A 17,232-nucleotide genomic window follows, 5' to 3' on the forward strand; every position below is an offset into this window, starting at 1 on the left:
AAATCACAATAGAGAAATATCTGCAGAACTGTATCATCCTTCCTATGCAGCAAGTACACAGCAGCGCACAGGCAATGTATGTGCACAGGCAGCATGGTGCTGCTGGAAATGAGCATCATTTGAGTTCCCCAGTTCCCAGTAGCTGCTCTTGCTTGCAAGAGGACCTGAAATCCCCGAGGCACTTTGTTTTGCTGAAAATGCCTACCCTTTTCATTCCCTCCAGCATCTCCCATCTGGAAAGTGGTCCTTGCAGAAAAACATTCATTGCAGCCACGGTTCATGGGCACATCATGTTTGGATGGTAGGTGCTGATGCTCTGTAAGGGGGAGTTGCTGGTGGATTTGAAAAAGGCCTTTAATGGCTGGGAGAGGAGTTGTACTCACTCAGCATCTGGGAAGTCTTACCTCTGGGAGGACATGAGGAACACCAAGTCTTTAGCAAAAGCAAAAGTTTTCCTTGAGGAAAATAAAAACACATTAAGGCAAAAAATGAGGTGCATAAACTCTAATTCGGACAAGTACCCAAGGGAAAATTGTATAGGTCCATGTTCTTATATTTGATTGCAGTGGTGAGGCTTCGTGAAGGCAGGAGACAAAGGTCAGCCCCACCAAAAAGAGAAGATATTGTGGAATAATGAATTTGTCAGTGCTACAGGTAACAAGCAAGGGTCTTGTCCTCAGTGGAGCACAATGGCTTTTCATTCTCCACATATTCAATAGGATGCAGTCTACACTGTGCTCAGCCTGGGGAAGGTCCCATAACACTTGCCTACAATCTCAGCAAGGTGTTTGAGGTCCATGGAGGTGTCAGAGGGCAGCTGTTCACAGAGCCCAAGTTTGGCAGCATCACCTTGTCATTCCTTGGAGTGTAGGAACAGCAACGTCCTCTCTCACCATTTAGAAGATGGGTGAGCATGGCTGCTCCTGCTGCCAGTCCCACTTCTGCCTGCACACCATCCTCCCTCTTTTCTGTGTCACCATTCACACCATCGCAAATCTCTGGCTTTGACAGCAGTTATAGTCCCATGTCATACTTCTACAGTCTCTCATTAGATGTATAAAGCTGTGATATGCTATGATATTAATTTTATGGCTCTAGCCACTTTAGTCTGGAGAAGATGAGGCTGAGAGGAGACCTAATCGCTCTCTTCAACTACCAAAAGAAGGTTGTAACAAGGAAGGTGTGGGTCGCTTTTCTCAGGCAATGAGTGATAGGGCACAAGGAAATGGTCTGAAGTTGTGCCAGGGGAGGTTTAGATTGCACATTAGGAAGAATTTCTTCATGGAGAGGCTGGTCAAACATTGGAAGGGCTGCCCAGGCTGGTGGTGGAGTCCCCATCCCTGAAAGCATTCAGGAGATGTGTGGATGTGGCACTAAGGGATGGGACTCGGTAGGTCAGGTCGATGGTTGGACTTGGTGATCTTGGTCTTTTCCAACCTAAATGATTCTGTGGTTCCGTCATCCTGTGATATGCTTTGGTGTTTATTCAGCTTGAAGTCAGCTTTAAATGGTAGTGTGGGGATGCATCCTGGCCTTGATGGAGAGTGAGCATGAAAGGAAGCTAATGCTTCTTGAAAGCCTGCCTCCAAAGTATTTGGTACCCAGAAACGCTCCGTGCAAATGAGAGATGACACTGATTGGCTACACAGCTTGGCCAACTGGCCCACAAACATCCTCAGGCTGATCACTTGCTCTTTTCTCCTGTGGGTGGTTATGGGGGGGAAAGTGTTGCGTCTCCCACAGAGAGGCATTTTGTTTTGATTCCAAAATACTACAGAAACATTAACTGGTACTCTTTCAAATCAGGTATAAGTATATGCATATGCATTTACATGCTGTGTGGACTTGTGCAAGCCCCTTGGGGTTAATTTCTGGCCATGCAAACTGGTGAAGTGGCTTGACCCCGGTCCCTGGGACCAGCCAGGCTGTCCTGGTGAAGCCGATCAGGGATAGCTTTAATCCTGCTCCCTTTCAGGTGACAAAAAGCAAGGCTGGACCCACTGCGGTAAAATGTCCCTGTTTACCACTGTGCAGTGTACAGAACAGCCTGCTGTTGCCATTAAATATTCATAACTAATCATTTTGTTAAATGAAACACACACTTTAGTGCACCTTTTATAATTAACAAGCCATGCTGCAGTTAATTTTGCACATGATGTTTATTACCAGGTGCTACAAGGATATATAGTAAGCACCTACAAAGAACTGCCCATATTAAGCCGCAGTATTGCAACCCAAAGCAATTAAGCTCTTGGGAAGCTTAGCATTACTCATTTGCAAACAGGACTAAAAGCGAGACCTTTGCCAAAGAAAAGGTTGGGTTAGTGGGCTGATAAAGCAATCAGCCTCACAATGAGCAAACACGTTAGTGTGAAGCTACATGGATGGAGGGATGGGGATGTTTTAGCAGAGACTGTAATGAAGCTGGGGTTTGTTGACAGATAATGTTTAAAGATATGTGTTGGGTCAAGTTGTACTTAAAGATACATTTGCTGACCTGAATGCTGGCATTAAGACTGAAATACTGATTCGTGATCTGAGTAAGGCATCCTCAGTGCATTACGACTACACGAACACAGTTGGCATTTGCCATTAAGTTGTCTAATTGGCTGATTAGAGACTGAAAGAAGAGGTTTGAGAGCTTTGGGATGAGCTGTTCTCCCCAAGTGAAACCTCCAGCACTTGAACAAGTGGGGTGTCTAAACTTTTATTTCCCACCTGGTGCTGATGGAGCCCTTCTTCACAGACAGCACCCGGAGGCTCCCCTGCTGCCCTCCTCTCCCCCAGCTCATCCCCAGGCACTTGGGCAGCTCAGCTCCTGCCCCTTCCCATGCTGTAGGGCCACACGTGAATGGCCAGAGGTTTGTAACTCCCAGCAACCAGCAGGATCTGGCCTTCCCGTGCATTATCTGTCCTCAGGGCATTTTGTGTCTTGCTCTGAAGGCTGGGGCTGGCTCTGCTGGTTGTTTGGAAGCTGGCAATTCTCACGTATCCATTGCTTTTATTGGTGCTCTGGGTCTGCTCTTTGCAAATTGCTGAGCAGCTTTGTGAGGCTGATGTGTGCCTTCAGCTCTCGCTGCCTTAATCGCTGGTCCTTTGGTAATGAGTATCTACAACATGAATTAGCCATCTGCTAAATACTGCCCTGCTCCACGTGTGCCAAATCCCCACATCCTTATTTGGGCAAACCTGCCTTTGAGGAGGAAAAATGAGTTTCCCTGCAAAATGTTCCTTGGCTCTTTCTTTCTTTCTTTCTCTTTTTTTTAGGGCTGTGTTGATACAGGCTCATGTCCTCGGTGGGAGAACTCCCAAGGTAAGCATTTATATTTTGAATACAATGCAAAAACCGGTGAAAAGGTCTTCAGTGTTGCTCAGTTTGAACACTAATTAAAATTCTTTTGATTTTTCACTGAGTTTAGCTTTCTTATATTTATCCTACATTGCCTCTACCTGTCAGCAGGGTCAGTGCTGCTCCCCAGACAGCCCAGCTCTTGTGAGCATCATCGTTGCACCCGTTTCTTTATGTTTGCCCTGAAACTAGGGGCAGAACAGCTGCAGAGATGTGCAACCAGACGAAAAACAATTTCTCTTCTCCTTTTTCATGATGAAGCCAGCAGATGGTGCTTACTGTCTGTGCACGATTCTCGGAGAAAGCCTATGAGAGCTCCTGTCCGGCTCAGCTTGTTCCTCCGCTACCCACTCGCTTATTTATGGAAGTCACCCGGGGAGAGCGATGAGGCTCACAGCCACTTGTCACTTTTCAGAGGGCTGAAGGATTGGACACCGAAGCAAAACACATCCCACAGCGTTGAGAGCTTTAGGATTTGAAACCCCTCTGATCTGGGCTGTTTTCACGGGCTGTTTTCTCAAAATGCTGCTTTGCTGCCACCATAATCATTTGTTTTTTCTTCTTTAGAATTGGAAGGTGGGAGGAGGAGAGGGAGTTTTATCATCTCCTTGGACAGGTTTCAAAATGCAGCTTGCAGGAGACAGCTTTTGCCTCTTGTATGAGGCTGCTGAGGCCCAGGGGAGCCTGTGCAAGCCGGGATAATTCACAGGGAATATTGATCAGCGTGCGCTTACAGGAGGAGTGCTCTGAGACCTCTTTAGCCTGAAAGAAAAGAGTGAAAAATGTCTCAGAAGAGTACCTTCCTGAGACATTCCCTGCACCGGTGAGGAAGTGCTACCCACCATAGAGTCATAAAATTGTCTGGGTTGGAAAATACTTTCAGGATGATCAAGCCCAGCCATCAACCTGACCTACCAGTTCCCACCACTAAACCATGTCCCTTGGCGCCACATCCACACAGCTCTTAAATACCTCCGGCGATGGGGACCCCACCAGTTCCATGGGCAGCCCATTCCAATGGTTGGCCACCCTTTCCATCAAGAAATTCGTCCCGATGTCCAACCTAAGCCTCTCCTGGACAAATTTGAAGCCATTTCTTCACATCCCATCACTTGTTAGAAAAGAGACCCACACCCACCTTGCTGCAACCTCCTGTCAGGTAGTTGTAAGGAGCAATGAGGTCTTCCCTCAGCCTCCCCTTCTCCAGACTAAACAACCCCAATTCCCTCATTTTCTCCTCTTATGTCTTGTTTTCTAGTCCCCCCACCAGCTTCATTGCTCTTCTCTGCACACACTCAAGCACCTCGATGTCCTTCTTGATGTGAGGGACCCAAAACTGAACACAGTACTCGAGGTGCGGCCTCACCAGAGCCGAGTACAGGGGGACGATCACTTCCCTGCTCCTGTAGGTCACACCAGTTCTGACACAGCCAGGATGCCATTCACCTTCATGGCCACCTGGGCACATTGGTGGTCCTTCTTGCCAAGGGGAGAAAATATTTGGATGCCCACCTGTACTTTGGGAGGCTGAGGGAGTACCTGTGGAGGAGCACATCATGGCTCGCGGCAGGCTGTTCGGTGTTTATGTACATGAGCTATGCTGTCATTTGATGAGCAAGAGTGTGAGCACAAGAGTGCTGAGGATGAAAAGCTCTATTGAATGTTTACACCATTCACACCCATTCAAAGACCTTAACCTGTCCTTATTTATTCATCTATGTGTTTCCTTTCAACAGACACACAAACAGAACAGAAAATAGCCCGGCAGACTGCACCTTGCTGTGAGCACATCTTTTATTAAATATTATTCTCTTTCTCTCATTCTTTGCAGCAGGATTATTAGGACTCCATTAAAGCAGTGATTTCTACCTCCAGCCATGAGTCGACAGCTTTAGTAATAGGTAACAATTTTGCTTATCTCTAAAACCAGCAGGAACTTCATTGAAGATAATGTGCATCCGATCCATTCTCCCTGCTTCCAGGCCTGCAGACACCCCGGGTTACTGTGGCCCCACCACAGCGGTGGTGCTACCTCCATTTCCAGTAGTAGCCTGAAGTTTGAATGTCTCCTTTGATGATGGAAGCAGAAGCAGTATTCTCATTTTTTTTTGCATTTTTTTTTCTGTTCGAAGGATTACCTATTGTACAAGCCCAGCTAGGTTTCCTACATGGGAGGGCAATTTTAGAAACACATCAAGGCTGGCTAGAAAAGGCGCTGGTCTTGTGGTTGGCCTGGACTGGTTTCCTGACTGCTCTTACCAACTTTGGCAGCTCACCAAGGGTTGCAAGTAACCTTCTGCTGCTTGGTGCCTGCTCTTGACAGTCAGACCTCCATTCTTGGGTTTTCTCGAACTACATCATTTCTTCCTGGCTGCTGGAAACTTGGTGAAATCTCAGAAATGTTGGTGGTTTTCTGAGACTGTCAGCTGGTTCTTTTTGCCTCGCTGGAAATTATGCAAACTAAAAATCTCTGACTGATTAAAAACTGTGTGATCTGTTCCTATGTGGGTAGTGTGAATCAAACATTTTTCTAAATTATTTAGATGTGTCTAGATTATGTCTAGGCTTGAGCAGAGGAACTGAGGGGTTCCTCTAATCCTTGGTCTGCAAGAAAAAGGACTTTCATATTCAGCTCACTTTCTTTGCTGTGTCTGGGACCATGGTGCATGCACAGCTCCCATCACAGAAGGTGAAAAGTGCTCAGCAGCTCCGTGGCCCCGTTTCAACAAAGCACAAGCAGTTGCTAAACATTGAGCTCAGCGGGAGACATGCAAATGTGCTTCCTTGCTTTGATGGATTGAAGACACAGAAAGGTCTCTAAAACCCGCTTTGCTACCAAGGAAGTCAATTGCAGAGCTCCTATCGATTTCAATGAGAGAAAAATCCTTCCAAGGGTAAGTAAATAAATATAGCTCACCACTACAGCGATCAGCACTCTCACAGCTTCGAAATGTGAAGTGCTGAGCATCTCTAGCCTGACGGCGAGCGTGCTTCATCGCCCAGCCCAGACCTTCCCCCATCTTTCTGCCTCCATCTGGCCCCAGGAGCGAGCGAGAGGAGTCACATCTCCTGCGGGTCACCTTGGGTTTCCATAGTGACTCTGGGAAGGCGATTGTCTTATCAATCAGAACCTCCGTTACTTTCATAAGCAACTATAAAATCTCTTCTGGTTTCTATAGCAACCATCTTTAAACCCATATATTTGTTTTCTCTGGTCTTAGCTGAATTGTTGGAAATAGTGCAAATTAACTGCTGGTGCGATATTTCTTAATTTTTTTTTTCCCCTTTAGCTATCCTATGCTGTCATCCACAACAGCACTTGTGATGAGGCTATTGTCCTTTTGCTTCAGTTACTCAGGTCCTCTTTGCTGCATAACCACAAAAGCAACACATCTTGAAAATCATCGTTTTCATGAGGAATGCAAAAACCCAAAACCTGAGGAGTTGTCTTTCCCTTCCCAGTCCAGGCCCTTGTATCACTCTGTCCCCAGGCACTGAGAAGAACAAGCAAGCGGTGATATTTTGTTCCTCTATATCCTTCTTGTGATAGCTTGCAAGAACAGAGCCTTCCCTCCAGTAAGCTCAATGCAGAGCACAGTCATCACTTAACAGCAGCACTGCGAGTTAGTCAAATATTATTGTCTGCGTGGTGTGAAGAGTGAGCACAAAGTTAATGGCCCATCTACACTGCAGACCCAGGAGATGTCAAGAAGGTTATTTTTTTTTTCCAGCCTAAATGTGGCAACAGCAGACAAAGCTGATATCACATTGTCTATGGTTTCATTCAGCAGACAGCAGGCAGACATAAAGTTATCTGAAATAGCTGACACTGGCACAATGACAATAACCCTCTTACTTCATCATCCGACTATAAACACCCATTGCTTTTCACTCTCGCAAAGCTCATTTTTCCTGGGTAGATCATAAATGGAGAATGTGTTTAATTCAAGGTTATAAAATTAGTAATAGATAATTGCTCAGCTCTGAAACTCCGGGGCAGGATTTCTGGAATCCTCGGCAGCAGCAGACGCAGCCACACTTGTAACTTTGTGCGGCCTCCAGGCTGCTTAAAAAGATAGGTGGACCCTCCAAGGGGAAGAAAGGACTTGGATTCCACTTAGGGTGCTGTTTTCTAGCTGCCCTGGGCTTTTCTTGTTCTTCTTCCCCTGCATTAGGAAAACAAAGTTGGGTTTGCAAGATGACAGGATGGTTTGCTTCTCTCTTCATTTCTAACCTGTGCTACAAACCAGCACTTGGTCCCTCGGATGTTTCCCCTTGCCCAGGGCTGGCCCTGGTGCCTTGTGCTGGCACCATGGCAGTGGCAGCTCCCAGGAGAGCTGGGGGGGATCAGGTGTGTTCAGTGTCCAAAGGAGTGAAAGCATTTGTGCTCAGTAAGAAAAGCAACCTGCCGTTGGGTGTGGGAAACGAGCTGCTGGTGACTTTGCCAAGCTGTGAGCTCAGGACCAAGGCTCCATTGCATTGCTTTGGACATGGCAGACACCCCAGAGCACAGCACCGCAGCTCACACTGCTATAAATGCTTTGCAGAAGGGCAAACTGTTCTCACTGGGAGCTTTGCTGGAGCTGGTCCTCATCCCTCAGCTCCCAGTATGTAATGGGTTTACATGGCAAGGCTTTAGCAGTGGGAGAGTGACCTCTGTAAGAAGAGTGCGATGTTAGATAAGGGCCAGTGTCTGCTGGCTCCCCTGCGGCCCGTGGAGAGGCCCCTGGTGGAGCAGGCTGTCCCCCTGCAGCCCATGGGTCCCACATGGAGCAGATCTCCACACTGCAGCCCCCCCATGGGTGGAGGAGCCCCCGGTGGAGCAGGTGGATGTGGCCTGGAGGAGGCTGCGGCCCATGGAGAACCCCCGCAGGAGCAGGCCCCGGGCCGGAGCTGCAGCCCGTGGAGAGGAGCCCACGCAGGAGCAGGGGGTCTGGGGGGAGCTGCCCCCACCCGTGGGGGACCCGTGCTGGAGCAGTTTGCTCCTGGGGGATGGACCCCGTGGGACGGAGCCGTGTGGGAGCAGTTCCTGAAGAGCTGCAGCCTGTGGGCAGCCCCCGCAGGCTCAGTTCAGAAGGACGGCATCCATGGGAGGGACCCCACGGGGAGCAGAAGACTGACCATGAGGGAGCAGCGGAGATGAAGCGTTAGGGACTGACCGCAGCCCCCATTCCCCATTCCCATGTGCTGCTCGGGGAGAGGAGGTAGAAAAGGGTAGATGGGGGGAAGGTGTCTCTACTTTGATTTTTTTTTTTTTAATTTCTCACTGCTTGCTAGTAATAGGCAATAAATTACATAAATCTCCCTATGCTGACTCTGTTTTCCTCGTGATGATAACTGTTTGTTGAGTGATCTCCTTATCCTTATCTCAACCCCTCAGCACTTTTTATCATATTTTCTACCACTTTCCCTTTGCGGAGGGGGAGTGAAGAGATTGGTTGTGGTGGAGCTCAGCTGCCCAGCTTGGTAAAACCACCACACAGTGTTTTTGCCCAAGCAGATACCCCACGGTTTTCAGCTAAAAAGAGCCCAGTGAAGGACCATGAAGACGAAGAAGGGGCTGGAGCACCTCTCCTGTGAGCAGAGGCTGGGAGAGCTGGGGCTGCTCAGCCTGGAGAAGAGGAGGCTCAGGGGGATCCCATCCATGTCCCTAAACCCCTGAAGGGGAGGTGCAGAGATAAGGAGCAGAGCTTACTTACAGCCTGAAGGGGAGATGGCAGCAGAAAAGGATGGGGCACACAGGGAAGCAATGAAGCAATGCCAACTAGCAGGAAAAGCTGCTTTCCTCAGGCAAATGCTTGCAGCACCTCGGCCGTCATTTCAGTGAAGAGCTGCTGTTGCTGGCCAGACCTTCTCAAGAAAATTTGCACAGCTTTGCCCTCCAAAACACAGCTAGTAATAGATTTGGGTCCATTACATGTGACATGGCTTAATGAGAAGCTCGCAGACTGAGACTGCTTAACACCGAGCTGTTCTCATCTAAATTTCAGGTGATACACAGGCAAGCTCAGAAGCCAGAGCCATAAAGCACCAATCTTTTACCTCTGCCAATCTGAAGATGTTACAATATTTTCTGCTTCCACAGAGAACACTTTAATGTCTGTAGAGGCCACTGATGCCATGTTCTGGTTCTTTCTAAATAGAAACTAGAGAACAAGTCATATGAGGAGTGGCTGAGGGAGCTGGGTGTTTCCCTTGGGAGCCAGGGGGATGTGGGGTGGCCACCATGGGGCATGCTGTGTGCCAACCAAGTGGTCTCCATGACAGGGCAGAGCGGCTCCTCACACAGCACCCATCCTGTGCTGCAGGTGTTGAGCAGCTTGCAAGCATCTGTGAGCAGGAACGGAGATGTGCAGAGCTTTATTTTTCACTTCTAATATACCCACAGGAACATCATTTATCCCCTCCTGTGGTGTTTCAGTGCCCTGCTCTCTGCCAGGTATTGAGCTGCATGCCCCAGTCGTCTTTCAGGCAGCTGCTCCCAAACACAGTTTTATTATTTATGCTGCTCATTTTCCTGCTCCCATGCCAATCAGATGATGCCCATCCAGTACTAAGTACTAAGACCCACTCAGATTTGTCCTCTGGCCCCCATTGCCGCACTGCTGAGACATCTGAGACCTTAGCAGTGGTGACCAAAGGACAAGCCTTTTCCCTGCTCTTCAGCAGAAAAGAAAGCTGGAGTGTGAAGGTGGGCATGAAGGGTGGGAATTCAAATGGTTTAAGCTTCTTTTCAGACTCCAAATTTCCTTTGCCTTTTATCTCCCTTTTAAAAGGCAATTAAATTGTGGGGTTTTGAAATGGGAAAGCAGTTATCTGAGCTCAGCAATGCTCATGGAGGGGCAGCAATCACCTCTTTGACTTCTGATAGCAGTGGAAGGAGGTGCATTTCTGTGTATATCTCTTATATCTCTGCAGGCATTATTGCTGGTGCATGCAGCAAAGAGCACCGATACCGAGTCCTGTGCTACATGAGGCTGGGATGGATGCCTGAAGATACAGGGTCACAACGGGCATTGTCTGCGTGCTCTAAAGGCAGGTAAGCAGTCTGCTGATTTCTGCAGGAAAGATTGGAGAAGGTTAAAAGAATATAAATGGGGAGGGAATTGCTTTTTTTCTTTCCCCTGCAGGAGGAAATTGCTAAGGTCTGTGACTGCACCTCTGCGGAGGTGAGGAGGAGTGAGTTAGGTCTTCCCCAGCACTTCGTGAGCCTTGCCCCAGAGCCAGATGCACCCGGTGGGAGTTGCTGCAAGTCACCGTGCTTTTCTGTGGGAAGTTCCTCCCCTGAGACATTCCTGAAGGATTAGTCAGCTTCGCATGCCTCAGAAAGAAACCTGTGCTGCAGCTTTGGAAAAAAGAATAAGAAAAATAAAGCCAAGCAGAGCTGTAGCACAAGCCAGGGGAGCTGCCCATGAGGACCAGGGGCCTGCACACCCGCAGGAGCTGCCTGGTGGAAGAGGTTGGATGAGGAAGGATCTGGCCACAGGGTTTCTCTTGTTCATGCACATCTCCTGGTCACCTGCAAAGGCCAGGATGGCCGGGGAGGTCCCCAGCCCTCGTAGCGACCCCAGGTTGAGTCTGTAGGGCAGAGCCTACTGCACTAAGCACAGGAGCAGGTACCTCAGTGAAAAACGCTGTAGGTTCCAGGAGGAAAAGTCATCCCAGAGCAGAAAATTGTCTCTATTTCATCCTTCTAGAGAAGAGTGGCCATGCTGGAATATTTGAATTAGCCGTGTGTGAATAGCACATCTCTGTCTAATTTTGGAGAAGTGTGTGATAAATCAAATACATCCTGAGCAGCCCTGAATGCTCGGGTTTGTTCCAGCTATTGGGTAGGACAGAAGAATAAACATGTAATTTGTGACTAGACGGCTGCATCGAAAAGCAGTGTTTTATTCACATGAAGTAATTTGAAATTGCTTCAAATGAAAACCTGAATTCAGTGTTTTGATATTGGTAAATAGCAGAACAAAAGTGATTTTACTTGAAACTAAAAATGTCTCCCAGGTTTCCCTTCTAGGCCGAGGAGGTACAGGCATCTTCCCACAGAGGGGGTTTTTGTCGAAAAAAGTTAATTGCCAGGGAGGACAAACCTGTGGCCATGGCCACATCAACCCCAATTTGTCCATCTCTTTGGTCCAGGACTGGGCGGATGATCTCCATCACGTTCTGAAGCCTCAGCCCTCTTGGCAGGAGGATCCACCTGCAGCCTGGCTTGGTACACGTGCCCCAGCTTTGTCTGCTTCCCACCAGCTGTGCTGGCGGAGGAGGAAGGTGCCTACGGGGAAAATAACCCAAATTTCCAAAGTCTTCAAGAAACGAACATCAGGAATGTATTTAAGATGGATTGAAGTGGTTGGCTTTGACTTTTATGAGGTTACTCCTGTTGTATATTTATTGAACAGATTGAAAACCTCATTTGAAATGTTTTCTAAAAGAAAATAAAATCATTTTTACGCTAAACATGCTAAACCAGCCTCTTTCAGAGACAGCCAGGCTTTTCCTTCTATTAACCCCAAAGTGAAATGGTGCTGAAAGCCATGGTCAGGCAGATTGCTTTCCATTTCAATAGACTCCAGTTTCCTGGTGTTTTCATCATTTCTTGACCAGCCCTGATGAAAGTTGCCAGGGCTGATGTCTGACGTCAGGAGAGGTCTTGTGAGGCTTTGAAGGGACAGCTCCAATGAACCAATGCATTGCTTAGAAAACATCCAGGGCAGGGAACTTCTTCACAGTAATTTCAGTACAGCAAAACGGGGAGCATCTTGCTGTGTCAACACGATGCGTTTTATTCACTGAACATCATTCTTTACAGGAAAGCAATTCTCAACTCTTCCATATTTAAGCAGGCTTACAGCAGAGGTACAGATTTATTTCTTCCTTTTGCTTTCCAGGCTGCAGACACAGACGTTACCCAAGTGGTATCTCTATGGACTTGCATGGCTGGGCTCAGATCTGAAGCAGTAGCTCTCATTTCCAGGGGGCCTGAAGGCAAGAGTTAACCCCCAGACATGGTGCACATCCCAGAACATCGCAGCTCTGTGCTATATAGGGTATTTCTTTCAAATGGTTTGGGATAGGGTTTCTCAAAAAAAAAAAAAAAAAAAAAAAAAAAAAAAAAAAAGGATTATGCTTATTTATTTTTTTTTTTAGAATACTGTGAATTAGTTGCTTTTCAGGTTGCAGTCATAACTAATCTTCCCTCTCCCCCTGCTTTTAATCCGTAAGGATGCATAATGTAGATTTTATTGATTTTCAGCATTTCAGAACATTTACATTAAATAGGTGACCATGCAACACGCCTCTCCTGCGTGCTTACATCCACTGGACCTCTGGCCCTGGTGCGAGTTGGTAAAGTCTGATTTTCTCTGATTAACCCTGATTTCACCACCCATGGGTTCCTCCCACTGTTACCAAGAAATATTTTGGTGTCACGATTTGGTTTTTGGCAGGTTCTTAAATGCTTCTGGAGTCTGCACGGCGGAGCCCCACCAGTCATTTTGCCTGCTGGCACTGGCACATGCTGGCGGCACACATCGGTGGCAAGCATATGAGGAGGGAGGAAAAGCATATTTTCCCTAATGAGCAGCTGTAGGTGTGCATCCCCACTTCAGATCTGTTATAGACACCCATGTGATGCAATTTCTGTCCATTAAAACAGCCCGTGCTGCATTATCTCAGACCTTCAATTACCAGGTAATCGTACAAACGACGTGTCTGTCTGGCTCAGGCCAGGACAAAGCGGCAGCCGAGCAGCACGCTGCCCCTCTCAGCAGTCTGGATCTCGGTGCTGGTGGCAGAGGTTGTGTGCGTGCCCACAGCACTGAGGGCTGCACCCTTGGGAGCCCAGCACCACGAGGTTGTGACGGTGGGCTCATAAATCCACCCTTGGTTATGTGCTGGCTTGTTGTTAGCACAGCTACATTCGTCCCCATGTAGCGTTTCAAGTCAAACAATTTAATGGCCCGTTGGCTAAATGCTGAAAAACCTACCTGGAATTCAGCAGGAGGTGAGGAGTGAGTAAAATCTCCGTGAGGACACTGGCAGATCACCCTGTATCACACGAATCCTTGTGGTTCGGGGGAAGCTATTTACTGACGTGGGTCTGCCTTGCGCTCTGCGTGGAAACCATGTTAATGTTTTGTTGTATGAAAACGTTTCCGAGGCAGGGATATTACTTCGTTTTTATTTGCTGGGCTTTGTGTCTGGCCTGGCACAAAATATCATTCACTGAAACGTTGATACTGGCATGCATTTATGTGCCACTGCAAATCGGATGAATGATTAGAGATTTATCCTTTATTTTACCGCAGATATGAATCAGCGGCTAGCACACACAAACCCAGCTGGATGCAGGCTGTGTGAACATCCACCAAGCGCACAGGCCTGTTACAGACAGCTGCTTTTCGATGGCAACACAACTGGGTTACTTCATTATCACCCCAGCAGCACCGCGGGACACCTCAGCTCTGCTCTCAGAGGTCACTGGTGGCGATCGCTGCCCAAACCACACCAAGTGACGTTTGTGGTGCTGGTTTTACTTCGGGGTCAATCCGATACATCTGAGCTGGAGATGCAGCTGCTGGAAACACGCTGCAGGTGACAGCATCAGCACAGGCACCACGTGCCATCAGAGCCCCAAGAGGGATCAGCATCTGTGTGTTGGGGTCTGCCTTTAAAGCCACCCATCACTGCAGGCAGCACTGGGCAGCCTCTGGAGCCTGTGCACCTGCCCCTGTTTCGGTAGATGAGAGGTGACACATGAGGACAGTCCTCTTGTCCTCTAGGATGGGTTTTGTCAATTCCATAGGGAATTTTTTTCCTACTTCCCCATGTACATCCTGCTGCTTTCTGAGAAGCAAGAATATGGTATCCACATTTGAAACCGACTTCCTTCAGGCAAAAAGGCTAGAGACACAAATTTAAGGTATCTCAAACACTAAAAATGCAGATGTTGAAAGGTTTTATTAAGCTTCTTTTTTTTTTTTTTTTTTTTTAAGCAAGCAAACAAATCCCTGCCAGCACCTCGTGCAACCCCAGCCTTCCCCCTGGCAGAGCACCAGAAGCTGAGAAGTCCTTGGCTCTGTGCAAGCACTGCTCTGCAATAACTAAAACATTGGTGTGTTATCAACACTGCTTTCATCAAAAACCCAAACCACAGCATCACACAAGCCTCTGTGAAGAAAACAAGCTTTCTACCAGCCAAAACCAGTACAATCACCATCCTCTGGAACCAACACCAGTTTGGGGGATTGATCAAGGTTCATGGAATAAGTAGCGCCTGACTTGGACTATTGCATAAACACAATTTTTTTTGTTCATCTATTTACTTTTGGAACATTTTTCAAAGAGGTGTACTGTGGCTTAATTATAGGGAGACAAATCACAAAATAGATATAATCAAAGGCCCCAAATACACCTCTAACAGAGCAGTGGAGGCCCTGGTAATCAGGTGCTCAACTATAATGGGGAAATTAATACCTTGCCTCTGCTGCATCCAGAAACTCACCTGGCAGCCCAATACCTTTATTTATAGAGACAACCAGCACCCCTGGTTCACATGAGTGAAGAGCCAGGACCCAAAGATCAATCAGAGCAATGCTTCAAGTCCCTCCTTCTTTTATACGTTGTTTTAAAGGGTGACAATCTCCTCTCTTTGAGCTTTTTGTTACATGAATACTGTGATCCTGCTTTCTCTCCTCCTCTCCCCAAAACAGCTTCCTGGAAGACTTTTTCCTGGAGTCCTTCATGGGCACAGTCAGCATGCCTGCCTCTCCCCCAGGTTATCTTGTCTTCTTTTTTTCTCCCCCCACACCAGGAAGATTTAGCCAGCCAGGCAGAATCACCATTCCAGGCTACAGAGTGCTGACAGAGCCCCAAAATCTACCCGTTCACCTGGTGCTTGGAGCATTCTGGTTCTACAAGTCAGCCACCTACTCAGACTGGAGTTCCCAAATTTGGGGGAAACCTGTGCCTAAGGTTTGTGCACAGGCAGCAGTGCATGCAATTGAGTTCTGTACAGCTGGTTAAGAAACAGAAAGAATGAAATTCAACCTGAGATGCACCACGTGGACTGCCAGATGGTAAACCAAAACTTCTTTGTGTTTGTAGGAGGTGTACTTCATTGTCCAGAGAGTTTATCCCGTTATGGCTCCATCATTTTGATCATGTACATCTACAACAAAAGCAAGATCTATTGCAAAAATGTGAGACACAGTAAATAAAAGGAACATTTCACTGAGGGACAAGATAATCAAGTGTTAAAATGCATTGGCCGAACTTTAATAATCTATGCACTGTTAGTCCATAAAAATATGCTAGATCAAGCCTTTGAGAGTGGATATACAGTAGATGAAGATTTAGCTCTTTTTTCTTTGTCCTTAATCCAGAATTACAGGAAGATCAAATTTCAGGCAATTCACGTGGTATGAGCTTTTAAACTTCACTTTAAAGACAGAGTTAATTCACAAGTTTTATGTTGACAAGATAATGGCAGTTGAGGCATCTTTATACTCTGAACTAGGGTTAATAATGACCCCATAAGGCAGTAAGAGTAAGTGCTCTGAGTGTTTTTCACTTATGATCTTTAATATTCTTAGAGGGGATTTGACCTCCTTGTATACATCACGCACATTTCTAGAAAAGAAATTCGTGACTGTATTCCTTAGACTTCTCTATGATCTTTGAAAGAAGTCCAAAGAACCCAAACACAGCTTGAGAAAACCATTATCTCAGTAAGAATACACTGAATACTGATGGATATTCTCCCTATTAGTAATGCTGTAAGAACAAAAACAGTTGTAAAGATCTTGTAGGGAATTTAGGAGATGAGTGTTGTAAGTAAATGACTTCACTCACACTATCCAAGACACTCTGTCAAAAGGCTTTCAAAACCTTTTTGTAGAGCAATTAAGTTTTCTTCCTTTAGAAGAAAAAAAGAAAGACAGACCTTTGTGTAATAATCAGGAACAGGGTACGAGGCCAGTAAATCACCATGCCAATAAGATTAACCTGGCCAGCCATCAATTCCTTGCACTGCTGAGCATTGCCTCAGTATGCTGCAGCATGAAGGAAGGAAACTGCCATCCCAAACATCCTCCCCTCCCTGCTACTGATGTTGAAGTGAAAAAGGAAACAAATGGCATTCATGTGTGTCTGGTAAAAGATAAATTAAAAAGAAAGAAATTCATAGAATTAGGGGGAGGGGAGAAGAGGAAAAATTGAATCACTGATTTCTGCCTTCATTTTTTCACCTCAGACTAAAGCCTAAGCACTCTAAGTATTTAAATAAGCCACTTAATCATTAGGGATCAAGCATTTACCACACTATTAGCTGCTATGTAAGTGTTCCAGAAACCTGTGAAAACAGACTCGTCTGTTCTCAGTACAGACTTCTTTTATGAAAGTTCATTAGAGGAAAAATAGAGCAGTACCTTCTCTCAAGGTAACTGAAGACATAATTCATCACTCCAGGGCCAGCAAAGCTTCTTTCTGTAGATCCAGGACTAAATGTTCTGGCAGAATCCTACTTAAAATAAAGTGTCCTCACAAAGCCTTTCTCTGATCAGGCTGTTTCCTGCTACAGCATCCTACTGATTTTGCAGTGTAAGTTCTGGTGTGTTTTATAGTGCCAGAGCAACACTTTCCAGTTCAGCAAGTAATAAACCAGCACACAGTCATCTGTTAACCCTTGATGCTGCCATTACACTGGTGTCTAAGTACTCCACCTTCTACACTTCAAACAGGATTTTGAAATCTGATGGGACTTCCATAGCTTCTTCCAGCATCCAGTGTCACATAGTTACACATGGACTCTATGCTCTAAGGCATCAGTAGAGACGACACCTTATGGAATATGCTTCCAAGAAGAAAAATCCTTCCCT

Source organism: Anas acuta, chromosome 1 (genome assembly GCF_963932015.1).
Source record: "Anas acuta chromosome 1, bAnaAcu1.1, whole genome shotgun sequence".
Lineage (NCBI taxonomy): Eukaryota > Metazoa > Chordata > Aves > Anseriformes > Anatidae > Anas > Anas acuta.